Raw genomic sequence first — 6633 nt, 5'->3', positions numbered from 1 at the left:
AAATACATTCCAACTCGTTGCTCGATAGATCTTTTTATGCGTTTGAACGGTAACAGGCGAAGCCGTTTGCCTTTGCATTTGCATTTGCATTTTAGTCAAGGAGTTGCCACTAAAGGAAAATAGTAACACATAGCAGCAGACTTAATTCCAAAACATGTACATTTGCCTAATACCTCACCATAAGTAACATGCGTTTTTGAATCTTGTTTTTCCCTTTTTGATCGTCATTTAAAAAAAAAAGACAAGATGCTTTAAGGAAATTAAATGATAATTTCCTCCTATTATTTCATTTCTCTACCACCAAAAAGATACGCTCATTTTTTTTTCTTTTTATAGTATCAGATAAGATAAATAAAAGAATACTGTACCTCTAGTGGAATTGAAATAACATGTCTATATATTCTTTTCGTCTAAAATGAACATTTTTATCTTTTTGGAAAACAATTACAAACCTGATCGCCTTTACTGTAAAACCCAAACGAGATTAAGGGTATGAATGGTGACCAAGGAACGGAGAGGAATTATCCATTCCTTAATGTTCCTGAAAAAAATCACCATTCACAAGGAATAGTTTTTCCTTCTCATTCCTTACCATTCTTTTTTTTGTAGAGAAATAAAGAACAAAATTGTTCCTTCTTAAATTTGAGAAGGAACAACCATTTCCTTTCATTCCTGCAATTTTATTCCTCTACGTTCCTTTTCTATTTGTTCCTCTTATTTCCAGAATGGTCACCAGTCAAACCCTCAGTCTGTCTCTGAGGGATTGGGATGTAGCTATCAACGGCGTCCATGAGCTCGTAAATCTTATCCACCCACTTGTTATCGCCACGCTTCACGTTAGGATTCTCGGTGAGCGTCTCCACAGCTAACAACGCGGATCCGGAGATAATCGGGATATCGTCGCCGTTGAACTCGTAAGAGGACAGAAGCTCACGCACCTCGAGCTCGACGAGCTCCAGCAGCTCCGCGTCGTCGACCTGATCCTCTTTGTTGAGGAAGACAACCATGTCCGGGACGCCGACCTGTTTAGCGAGGAGGATGTGCTCTTTTTCGCTGTAATTTTAACTTTACAAGAACATCTCCAAAAAAACACTATATTATATCTATATTTGAAATTTAAAAGTGTTTTTTTTTTAAAAACAAAACTTCAAGCATAACTTCAAAATTATTTGTATTTTATCATATGATCTTTATATTTGTCATGATTAATTTAAATTTATAAATTTTTTTGTAAATAACTAAACACATATATAAAAATATTACAACAGCATTAATTAATAAAATGTTATATTAAAATACAAATTTTAAATAGAAATAACATAATTAATATTAAACTTCAAGCAAAATACCATATAATTCCATAAAACTATTTCCGTAATGCATATATGATCAACTAGTGTATTTCAAAGTAAAAATGACTCTTTTTATTTTTAATTTGTAGATTACAAACCAAAAATTGTTGAACTTAAGTGATCTGAAACTTGTAAATACATTAGATCTGAACAGAAAAGTAAAAGGAAGACGATAAATATTGCTAAAAGATTTAACTTCTATAGATGATATTAATACTCAGTGAATACATTCAATCTGAATAAGAAATAATCGTACGAAATAGACATCAAAACAACAATAACAACAACCATCTTCGGTTACACAAAATTTATTTGGACAATATTTTGGAGATTCTGGATCAAATTTATCTTACTATTAGTGTTGTTGTAATATTTAAAATTATTTAAAAGTTATGTCTTCATGTAAATTTTTAAAATATTTTTTGTTGTTAAGTTTCTTTTGTATTGTTGTTGTCTAATCTAGTTTTAAAATATTGTTAAGTTTCTTTTGTATTGTTGTTGTCTAATCTAGTTTTAAAATATTTTAAATTTTATTTTAAAGATTTATTTAATTTTATATGTAAAATTTAAATTTATAAAAAATTGAAACTTTTATGAGATATAAAAATTTAAATGATTAATACGATAAACGAGAAAATATTTAAGAATTATAAATGTGATGTGTAATTGTAGGAACCAAAATGCAAACAAAAATATGAAACTTCGAATTTGAAGTTTTGAGAAGAGAAACTTCAAATATTGAGTTTCACTCCTTAATTTGAAATTTTTTTAAGAGAGCAAAAAATTTCATATTTAAAGTTACAGAGTGCCTTTTGAAGATGTTATAACGTTGGTTATGCACAGAGAATATGTAGCACTTATAGATAAATATGATTAAATATGATGTTGAGAGTTGTAGATAGAGTGACAAAGATATGATTTTGGTATCTCACTCTCAAAGGTCGCTTTCCTAATGAATTCGTCATTATCCAATACTGCCTCAAAATCATCTTAAAAGACCAAAGGAATGTTGAAAAGACAAGTATTAGCACGGACTAGTAAAACCTCAACATCAAACCCTTTTTTTTTCACCTAAGTCAATAGATTAGTTTGTTATTAGGCAGATTCTTCTTGATGGTCGATCTACAAGAATGTGAATGGAAAGAATCTCAAACTCCTCTCTCTTATAAGAAAAGAATCATTACCGGATTGTTGTTGTTAACTTTGGTTGAGTCTTGGAGATTTAATTAATATGATGATGGCTCACTGGAATTATCAGCTGGTTTCTCGCTACCCTTAGCGTCGTGTTACGGGTTAGTCCGCGTCCCTTAGCAAGTTGTTCAACCTCCGCTAGTTTGCTCTGGACATCAGCCTATTTCTTACCGGTTCTTCATCTTTTTCTTTTTTTCTAAACTCCGGTAAATGCCGAAAAAGAGATTCATAAATCTCAACTCATCTAGTAACCAAACCTCAACATTTGTATTTCTTTTACTACTCTTTATCTTATTTGCAAGTTTTAGACAAACCCACATACGTCGCCACAGAAAGCAGTAGGAGCCGTGAGATGATAAGATGAGCTGAACTACAAGAAAGAGAGGTCTTATCTTTATTAATGTATTTGACCCCTTCCCTCCCGCTTTCTTTTTTTTTTTGGCAAGTTCCATTTATTCAATACTCCCTTTGTTTTTTTTTTGTATGATGTTTTATGGTATATTTTTTTTTTCAATTTATATGATGTTTTGAAATTTATGTTACAACTAAAATTATTGATTAAAATTTTAAAAGAAAATTATTTCAATTTATATGATGTTTTGAAATTTATGTTACAATTAAAATTATTGATTAAAATTTTAAGAGAAAATTAGTAAACATTGGTTGTTTCCAAATTTTACACGTTTACAATAAAGTCAAACAACATTTAGTTACCTAGATCTTATTGTCTCTTTTATTAACATCCAATTTATATCTTCTAAGACTTGTTTTTATTACCAACTTTGTCACCAAACCATTTGTTTAAACAAATGGATCCAAAAGAAAAAAATTAAAGAAGAGGAAATAGAAGACAAAAAAAGTAACTCAAGAAATGTGAAAATAATCTATGAAACACTTTCAGTTCAGAAATTGGATTTAAACAAGTTACCTATGGAAGAAGGAGAGTTTCATCCCAGTAAAGAAGTTGATGAAATTATATTGGCTACTCTGAAAATAAATTTATCCTTCAATCTCTATAAGTTTCTTTTTTTAATTCTTATGGTCATTATTACTAAGTGTAAGGAGAAGAAGATAACAAATGAATAAAAAAGTTAAATCCAAATTAAATGTATTTTCTGTTTCTTTTTCTTGCTCTGTTTCTACTGTATTTTTCATTAATTTGTTCTGTTTTTTCTTGCTTTGTTTCTACTTTGTCTCAGATTTGTTGTTCTGTTTTAATATTCTTTTTCTGTTACTATCCATTGGAATTTACGTTTAGTCAACAAAACTATATAGTAAGTCACTTGCTATTGAATATCTAAGTAAACAAATTTTAGTTATAAATAACACTAGATCCTGATCCGCGTGTCAGAGCGGATATGAATTTACGGTTTTTGATTATTTAATTAACTAAATGATGTATTTGTAATATTTAATATATTATATTCACTAAGTAAATTACTTTTTTGGGGTCTTAAACCATTGATTTATGACGAATAGTCGATATCATATAAATAAATTGAACATATGCACGTAATTAGAGAATTGTATACGATATATAAAAACAATGGTTATGAATGTAAAATATGAAAAAATATTATATAATGACTTAGTATGGCATAAAAGATTGTAAATTATTTATACATATTTAAAGAAAATACAATGATTTTTAAACTTATATGAAGAATTTAACATATAAAAACAGCTGATTTATGTAAATAATTTTAGATGTTTTATTAATAATAAATTATTTATATTTTTTGTTTTGAGATAAAGATAAAAATTAAATGTCCATAACCCAATTATGTTAAAAGACCTTATTAAGAAAGCCCATGTGATTATCATTAAGGTAACTGAAAAAGACAAACAATAAAATAGGAAGTTTAAATTCATTTAAGCATATTTCATTAATGTAACAAAAAAAACAAGTAATAAATTAGGCAGTGTTATTCGTTTTAGGATATTTCATAAATGCAACTGAAAAAGACAAGCAAAAAATTGGGAGTTTAATTAATGAAGTAAGAACATTTTCAAACGGGTACTTTTCTTTTAATAATATAGATGACAAGAAATATATTGCCATAAACAAATCCACATAAGATGTAACAATAAAAAACCCCAACAATACAAGAACTAATGAGCTCAACACATTTGGAGTAATACAAGATCACAATTAATTTGTATGGGAAGAAGATCATCCTTTTCCAAAACAGATTTTCAAATGGTATATTGTATTTGTTTAATCTTCTAACTTTCAAAATTTCTTGCATACATGATTGAAGAGTCAGAAAAATATTGTTTACCTTTTTTGGTGGAGTATTGATCAAAAGACCTTTTCACCTCAAGAAAAGATCTTCAATCGTTTTTGGACATTCCTTATATTGCAGTGACTAAATGGCATTAAAAATCTAAGATCTAATATATTTAGATCCGATGACTTTGGTGGTTGGCACATCAACTGAATATTAAATCCATTTTTGATGTAGCTTTTTGGAAATCTTCATTCCCACGTTCAATATGTGTTCTTGCATTATCTTGTTGAATAAAAATGGGTTTTCTTCGATATTTCATTGACCATTTTTCATGAATAGCCGAAATAACTTTGTCAACTAGACACGATTTTATGTATTCTCTCTTGATAGATGTTGCTACTTTGAGTTCTAAAGTTTCAGCATATATATTTTTACTTCTCCTTTCAGCTGTCTGCATAGTAACAAATGAAAAGATTCTAATTTTTCCATAAAATATTGATTTTCCTTTTTTTCAAAATCTTGAACAAGCCATAGCAGCTAGAAACATAACATTTCCAATATAGTTATTTTTTTGACATGTATACGATGACTCTTCTTCACTCGAAAGTAGATAATATTTCTTTGGCTTCTTTGTCATATAGAACCATTTTTCATCGATATGCACAATACTGTACATATCAACAATGGTTGGATCATAAGATAATGTATTCTTATCCAGAATAGACATACACAATTGTAGCTTCCTTTAGATGAGGCTTGATGCTATTGGTATGCCATCGAATAATCCTTCTTTCTTACGCCTTAATAATGTTGCAAGACTCACATTCATAGCCATGGACAACAACCACAAAGTTGTTTGTTTGTGTAAGATAACATGGGTATGAATGTGAGTCTTACAACATTATTCAGGCATAAGAAAGAAGATTTTATTTGATAACATATCAATAGTATCAAGCTTTGTTTAAAGGATGACAATACGAGAGATAGACTAAAATTTTGTATATCTATACTGGATAAGAACACTTTATTTTACAAGCCATAATTTGTTGATATGTACAATATTGTGCATATTGATGAAAAATGGTTTTATATGACGTAGAAGTAGAGAAATATTATCTACTTCCAAGTGAAGAGCTATTGTGTGTCTGTCAATGAAATAACTATATTGAAAAAATTATGTTTTTCGCTGATGTCTCATTCATGATTTAAAGAGAAGGAAAAGAAATATTTTTCTGGAAAAAATCAAATCTTTCCATTTGTTACTAGGTAGCCATCTAAGAGGAAGAGTAAAAATAGAGATGCTGGATATTTAGATCTCAAAGCAACAACATTTACCAAGAGATAATACATAAAATCATTTCTAATTGACAAGGTTATTCTAGCTATTCATGAAAAGTGGCATATGGAATATTGAAGAAAACCGTTTTTATCCAATAAGATAATACAATAACATATATTGAATGTGGGGATAAAGAATTTCAAGCTACATCGGAAATGATTTTAGTATTCAATTGACGTGCCAACCACCAAACTCACCAGATCTAAATATATTAGATCTTTGGTTTTTCAATGTCATCTTATATATTAAAACAGAAGTCACAACCTTGATTCATGTGTGATTTTTTTAAAAATGGACTTAATGAACCTATTCCTAGAAAGTCATGTTACATTTAATATCTAATTTTATCATTTAAATTTTGGACCTACCAAAATTTTTTATTGGGCTATCAATAATTGGATTTAGGAGGTGTTATTGGTTTATATATTTTGATTGATTTAGAAATAGTATCCATTTGAAAATGTTCTTACTTCATTAATTAAACTCCCTATTTTTTTGCTTGTCTTTTTCAGTTGCATTT

This window comes from Brassica oleracea, chromosome C5 (assembly GCF_000695525.1).
Source record: "Brassica oleracea var. oleracea cultivar TO1000 chromosome C5, BOL, whole genome shotgun sequence".
Classification (NCBI taxonomy): Eukaryota; Viridiplantae; Streptophyta; class Magnoliopsida; order Brassicales; family Brassicaceae; genus Brassica; species Brassica oleracea.
Note: the sequence above shows the minus strand (reverse complement) of the source record.